General features: G+C 45.3%; 1 protein-coding gene across 1 annotated transcript in view; it reads right to left on the bottom strand.

Annotated features, from left to right (window-relative positions):
- LOC104869360 (pancreatic lipase-related protein 2) overlaps positions 1–7,451 on the bottom strand; it is a 34,559-nt gene that overhangs the window by 19,012 nt on the left and 8,096 nt on the right. Inside the window, exons 2-4 of the mRNA XM_033761398.1 lie at positions 6,765–6,956; positions 3,655–3,804; positions 2,408–2,637 (exon numbers count right to left, since the gene is read on the bottom strand). The gene's annotated coding sequence lies outside the window, so the exon portion shown is untranslated. The remainder of the gene's footprint in view (positions 1–2,407; positions 2,638–3,654; positions 3,805–6,764; positions 6,957–7,451) is intronic.

A 7,451-nucleotide genomic window follows, 5' to 3' on the forward strand; every position in this document is an offset into this window, starting at 1 on the left:
AGTATATTTTGCATTTCACAAGTCTACAAAGTTTAACAACACTGACACAAATCAAAGAATAGTTTCAGAGCTCTTGGGAGATGATGTAAGTGATGACAGAAGACTTGTTACCTGATGGACCAGTGTGTTTCATTTAGATGCTAACAAAATGCTTACGTAGGTTAAATCCAGTCGATACAGACCAGGTTGTAAGTGGTAAGATTGTCCAAATGGCGGAGTTTTCCTCATCTACGTTGTACTGAATATAAACAGCAGCAATGCTAACAGTTTTACTGGCCATTTCATGTGTTTAAGATCCAGAGGCAAAGCATGTTGGATAAAGAAAGTGCTGACTGATTACTGTGCATTTCTCTAACATATATTTGTAGTTTTACAAACTTTGCATAGTCAGTCCTCAGTTGTATACACACTTCTTGATTCCTAGATATAATAACCTAAAGTTATAGTTGTTCATCCAGCCAGATTGCAACTTCCTGTTTGTTCTTGTTTGGGCTCCTACTTCATTGCCTGCCATTTCCCCTCCTGCCTCACACTTATGCATATGCCCCAGATCAAGGTTATCAGCAGCCAGGAGTCTCTGTAGTGATTAATTTATCACCAACCCCATCCACGGTGGCTCCTCTGATTTCTGGCCCCAGCTTTGTCTGTTGTAAAATATCAAGTATGAATCAAAGCAGTATGGGCTCTTGAGTACCCTGCACATGTATCAATTAGTATTTGATTATTATTTTTTTAAATTGCTATGTAGTATTGACATATTTCTCAGGAAAATATATCAGTCTGTGTCTCCATTCTGCTGTTTGTGAGAATGTGGGTTCTTTTCAGTTTGGGGCTATTGTGATACTGCTAGGAACATTCTAGTCTAGTCTGGGTATTTGGATAGACACACGCACTCATGTCTGTCAGGTTCACAGGAAAGCTTTGAGGGCTCTGGATGTGGGCACAGTTCTCCTGGGTAGTTGCACTGGTGGAAACTCCCACCAGCAGCAGTAAGATGGGCTGTCCAGTGTGCCATGTTCTACTACTGCCCTTTATCCAATCCAAGAAGTATCCAATCCCAGTAGTTTCCTGAGAGTTTCAAGTATAAAATGGTGTGTGTGTGTGTGTGTGTGTGTGTGTGTGTGTGTGTGTGTGTGTGTGTGTGTGTGTGTGTGTGTGTGTGTGTGTGTGTGTGTGTGTGTGTGTATGAACTTTCTTCTGAGAACAGCAAGGCTGCAGATGCGCAGTGTGGAGCTGATGGAGCTAAGAAATAAACTTCCCATCTCAAATGGGCTTAAGGAAAGTCAAGGCTTGTGGAACTGAGAAAGTGACATATAAGTGAGAAAGTGGAACTGAATGGGGTCACCTATCCCTCAATGAAGCCAAAGCTTAAAATTGCTCCCCGTCCTTGCTCAGGATGTTCAGTGGGTCATCTACTCCTAAAGCCATTCTCAACTGTGGGATCCTACAAAAATATGCAAACCATAGTCTAGAGAAAGAATGCCACCTCTCTATGTAAGAGAGAATCACCCTGAAGGGATACATCACTTAAAGTCCTCTTTAAAGAGGATCAGAAATCATCCAGAGGTGACAATGCCCAACATAATGAATGAGAAGTGGGAGGGATGAACCCACTGAAGGAGCACAGTCCCAGAGCCAGATGTTGAGAGCAGTGGAGCGAGCTGAGTATAAGAAAAGAACTAGGCAGTGGTGGTTTAGGAGCTGTCCTCAGTGGTGATCAAGTCCAAGTTCCTAGAGCTGTAAAACACTCAAGAAACAGAGGGAGCCCATTCCCATTTTACACCTGAAGCAAGAGGTCAAGAAAGGTTGAGCTTAGTATAAAAGGGAATAAAAGAGGAGGGCTTGATTTTGGGTTCCCACTTCCTCTCTCTTGCAGGTCTCAGTTTATTGACCTGTGATATGGAAGGAATCTAGGCTGACTTAGATTATTGTCCTTGCACTAAGCCGCCTTCAAGGAGGGCACCATAATCCCTGCCTCCATAACTGGTGGTTGGAGAAAGCTATACTGGGTGTCCCTAAGCAGTCTAGATCCTGCTTGATTTCTTCCACAGGGTGGCCCAAGACAGGCCAGCTGGGTCCAGGGACACTTATTCATTTCCACTTGCCTGCCAAGGCCAGGCAAGCTCAGCTGCCCACCCTCTCTGGGGCATTACGACCTGAGGTTCTGCCAGCAGTCTGCCGTGGGAAGGAAGCGAAGGCCAGCATCTGTGGGAAAACTCACTCTCTGGCCATATGGCTGGTGGTTGTCAGGTGTCAGGGTCAGGGCCTGGGTGAGCACTGCCAATTGGCCTAGCAGTTACCCAGGGGCTGGGGTGCTTGGGTCCTCCTCCCTTTGTGTTGAAACCACTTTGATTTGTACCTGTTTCCTCCCCTTCATCTCCCTGCCCTTGCTTGCAGCTGACATCACCTCTCTCCAGGTCTCTGCATGTCCCTCCAGGCCAGCCTCTCTGATTTCCTTCCTAGTTTTAGTCCTGCGAGTACTTCGTCAGTGCCTTCAGGTGCATGATTCACATGTTCTTTTCTTTGTTCACATTCATTACGTAGCTAGAGTGTGCTGAGCACTCTCACAGTGTTATAGTTTAGATCTTGAATATCCTCTATGTCACTTTTCTCATTGCTGGTACAAAATACAGGACGCTGGCAAGTCAAAGAAAGAAAGGTTTATTTTAGCTCACAGTTTGTAGAGATTTCAGTCCATAGTCACCAAAGTAGGTTGGTATGGAAGAAGGGCATGGAAGAGGAGAAACAGTCTACTGTAGGGCAGTCAGGAAACAGTAACCTTCCTTTGGCTTTCTCTTTTACTCCACCCAGGATTCAAGCTTATTGGATGGTGCCATCCACACCCAGAACAATGTAAATGAATCTATAGACTAATTTAGTTTTCACACATCCTTAATCCATATTCACACACCCTAGATCTATATTCACACTTCCAAAAGGCTCCATCTGTGAGTATATGAGGCTTTTGGGGGACATCGAGACACAAGCCTTAGCACCTCCCAAAGTCCCTTGCTTTGAAGGCTTGGTCTTGAACCTATAGTGCAATTGGGAGGTGTTGGAACCTTTAGGAGGTGCCCAATGGAAGGAAGGTAGGGCATTGGGGGCTTGCCCTTGGAAGGGATATTGGGACCCAAGTCCCTTCCTGATTCTCTCTTTGCTTCCTAGCTGCCACATGAAGTGAACAGACCTGTGCCACATGTTCCTATCATGGTGGACTATGCCCCATAGGCCCAAGGCACCAGGACCAGGCAACTATGATGGAAAACCTCTGAAAGCACGAACCAAAATAAACCTTTCCTCCTTGAAGATTGTTTATTTCAGGTACTTTGTTACAGTGATGGATGACTGACTAATATATCTAGCCTTTATGGTACAACAATAAACAAAACATCCTCCTTCTCTATTCTTATAGGACTGACTTTCCTACAGGGTACATGGTTACCTACAAATAAACACATAATTACCAAAAGTGTTAATGAGAGAAAGCACAAGGAGGAGGCTTGTATGTGGGTTACACTATATGTGACTTGAGCTTTTAGAATAATAGGAGAGGGATATAACAATAGGATTTCAGAATATGCAATGTATTGTTTCAGTCCATCTGTGTTACTATAATAAAATGCCAAGAACTGGGGGATTTTTATAAAAACTTACTTGTTGTAGTTCTGGAGACCTAGGAAGCTCAAGATGGAGCCGCTAGCAGGTCTGATCTCTGGTGAGGGCTGCTCTGTTTCCAACATGTTGCCTTCTTGCTGCAAACACACAGGGCTGAGGCATCAAAAGTGATGACTGCTGTGCTCTCACCTGGTGAAACAGAGGGAAGGTGGCCCTCTTCAAACTCTTCATAGAGTATCGATCCCCCTTTCACAAAGGTAAGCCTTCATGATTTTGTCATTCCCCACACCATGATGATGGAGCTTAAGTTTCAGCATGAATTTAGGAAGGATACAGACTCTCAAACCGTGGCCACTGATAGTGGTCGTTCTACCACTCTCTCAGGCCTTCCTGACTAATAATGACTATCACATATAGAATGACTCAGCTCCAAAATGAACTTTTTCCCCCTCTTCCTAATTTGTCCAAAAAGAGATACTTTGGAGTCCTGATCCCCAGTACCTCAAAACATGACCTTATTTAGAGATAGGGTCTTTCCAGAAGTAATCAAGTGAAAATGGGGTCATTAGGGTGGGCCTTTTTTCTGATATGATCAGTGTCCTTATCAAAAGGGGAAATTTGGACACCGAGACACACACAGGGTAGATATTCTGTGAATAAGAAGGCAGAGATCATCAAGGAATGTCAAAGACTGGCTAGACACTGCCAGAAGCTGAGACAGGCAGGGGGCAGATTTTCCCTCATGGCTCTCAGAAGGAACCAAGTCTGGTGACACCTTGTTTTAGGGGTTTGGGCCTCCAGAACTGTGAGATGGTGAATGTCTGTTGTTTAAGCCACTCAGTGGTGGTATTTTGTTACAGAAACTCTAGCAAAGGAAACCTAGCCTCCTAGTCCTGCCACTTTTGGATCATTACTTGATAATCACTCAGATAGAAGGACTCAGATCTGGGATGAACTTTCTTTTTCTGTCTTCTGAGCTGTTATGCCTGTGGCTTCCCTGCACCACGTCCCCAGTCCCCAGTGACATTTGCTTTTTCATTCCAGTTCCTAGAGAAAGTTCTCTTCCAAAGCCTGAGATGCTGGACGTGTCACCCACATTTTCAGTCCAAGACCATACTTCCCAAGATTTATGAGAATCAAGTAAATATGTGGATGCCAACCTGTCTAAAATATTCTCACAGCCCTCTGGAATATTCCTATTGATCTCACTTTATTAAATGTCAGAACAGGAAACAAAATCTTGTTGCAAATTAATGCAAGGAGAAAGCTTTATTTCTATAACAGTTTAAAATAGATTATCCTTAAAGTGAGAGCACAAAATTGATATTTTCCTAAAGATGCACAGAATTAATTTTCTCCACACCTGGAAGCCTGAGGTCTCCTGGATCATGGTGTAGTGTCACCTCTTGCACATTGAAATCACCTGTATATTCTCTTACAAGTCTTCTGCTCCTGACTGCTCTTTAACTGGTCAGGTTGGGAATTCCCTTTTCCTTTTTGAAGCTCCCAGGTGATTCTTCTGCAGCCAGGATGCAAACACCTAGAGCAGCCTTCGGTTGTGTCTTGGCTAATGCTGTGTCCTTAATGCCCTATGGGCCTGGGCAGCCTATGCCTCTTGCATGGGTGTGCATTGCATAGACATGAATCTGACCTTAAGAAGCACGGCTGTGCCTAGTGCCGAGGGCCCCAGAGTTCTTCGAGGCTCCAGCCTTCTGGGAGCTTTAGGGTCTGTAGTCAGACTGTGGTCACACTCACGAGGTTGCCTCACTCATCTTAAAGCAGCTGATTTAAGGGTAGAGCCTCACATTCCGTGGTGCTGTTGGCTTTCTGGTTATAGCCTGAAAACATCAATTAAAAAAGGAGAGCCCCAGGCCTTTGCCTCTATTGGACAGGTGAGAAAGCAGTGGCCCAGAGATCCAGAAACCCTTAATGCAAGGTCATCTTCTTGGCTATACCCTGACTGCTAGTGCAGAAACTACTTCTATTACCTCCAACCAAGCCAGTTCTGAGGTTTACGTTAATAAGCAGAATATTACCCTGCTTCCCATGGTGGAAATGAGAGAATCCAAACATGAATCCTATAGCTTGTTAGCACACAAAAAGAATCCTTGTCAGATTCATGAGGGTTAAAGAGGGGAAGAACAGGAACAAACCTCCCAGGGAGGCACCCCATAGAACAGGTACATTAGCTGCATAGTGAGCAAATTCCAAAATTATTAAAGTCCAGTTGCTCAGTCAGAATGAAAAGCGGGCCTCTCTGGAAAGAAAAAGACTTAATTAAAGGTTGGGGTACCTTTATGTGAGTAGGAGGCATTAGCAGTTCTGGACATCCTCTCTGGCTAGTGCCTTTGTATGGTGTGATAAAATAATGTGGTGAACGCTGCTGCAGAGCACCAAGCTGTGGTAAAAACATGTGTCTTCGTCCACCTTATTCTCTGAGTTTGGTGCTGTGTGACTTCTGGCTCTTCCCCCAATCATTTCTGCTCTGCCCCCATTGACCCGTGAAGGGTAAATGTTTTGAATTGATTCAGGTTATTGAAGCAGGCACAACTCAAAGACACTCATGAAAGGGGATTTCGAAAACTGCTTGGGAAAGTGGCAAGAACACTGGGATGTGTGTCTGTATCTTTTATTGTCATGCAATTTTGAAGAAAAACTTAAACATTCACCGTATTGATAGATCAACCTTGTAAATTAGTGTGCCAGACAAATATTCCTTATGTGACTAATATGGCTCTGTGTGAAGTTGGACCAAAATACTCTGACCTGAAGGTAGCAAAGGAGACAGATAGAATCTGCAGGCAGAGGCGCCAACCTTTTGTTTCCTGTCCCAGTCACCTGTCAGTCATGTTAGATCCACATGAAGAGTCAGTGTGTTTGACTAACACAGTCCTCCAGTACCTGAAAAGTAATTCAGGAACTGACATTATCAAAATCCACACGCTGGTGTCATCTACAGCAACGCTAGTGGGACACTATTGACATTGCTCAGCAACGGGACCTCTAAAATTAGTGAGCATTAAAGGCAAATATTAAGAGCAAGTGAAGCAAGAGTGTTAATTTGTCCCCAGTTACACTGCAAGGCCTCTACTATGGTAGCTCCTTCTGTCCTCCCACAGCCCCGCCATCAGCGACAGTCTGGAACCCACTTGCATTTGAGTTTGAAGATGGCATTGCTTGGTGTGGTGTTGCTCCTTAGAAACAGAAGCTGGGGGACTGGAAGTGCCACAGGGGGACGTGAAGCTTGGTGATCCAGAAGACCTGCTCCTGGGAGGTGGTGACCTGGTTAGATAATTTGGCATAGACTGGGTCATCTTGAAGGCACCCTTTCCTCCCAGGACCTATGTGGGTGAAACATGGAGACAGATGATTGGTTGAGGGCTCTCCAGAAGCTCCAATGGCAGTGCATTTATCTGGAAGAGTCCCTCCCCAGCAGGCCTGTGCTGTGCACTCTTCCAAACCCATTCCTGGACCCTGCTTGGGCTCCCACCTTGTTCTGCCATAGTCTCTGTCTGACCCTGAAGACCCTGAGGCAGTCGTAGCCAGCAGTGGGGGCCAGAAGACTGCAGGTGCTGTGTGCATATTCCCACCACAGAGTCTCTGGATTCCTCGAGAAGAACCAGGGTCACAACATGGTCCCATGCCCACCAAAGCTATTACTTCCAGAAGATATACCATCCCAGCATCTTCCCTTGATCCAACGACGAGATAGGGAGGAGTGTGACAGCCAGGTCAAGGCCTGGCCCTCCATCCTGCGGGAACACTAAATCCCTCTGCGAGTCTGGACAGCTAACTCTGCCCTTTTGTGCCTCAGTTTCTCACTGTACGACAAGGGG

This window comes from Fukomys damarensis, unplaced genomic scaffold (assembly GCF_012274545.1).
Source record: "Fukomys damarensis isolate Sample0158 unplaced genomic scaffold, DMR_v1.0_HiC HiC_scaffold_8, whole genome shotgun sequence".
NCBI classification, from domain to species: domain Eukaryota; kingdom Metazoa; phylum Chordata; class Mammalia; order Rodentia; family Bathyergidae; genus Fukomys; species Fukomys damarensis.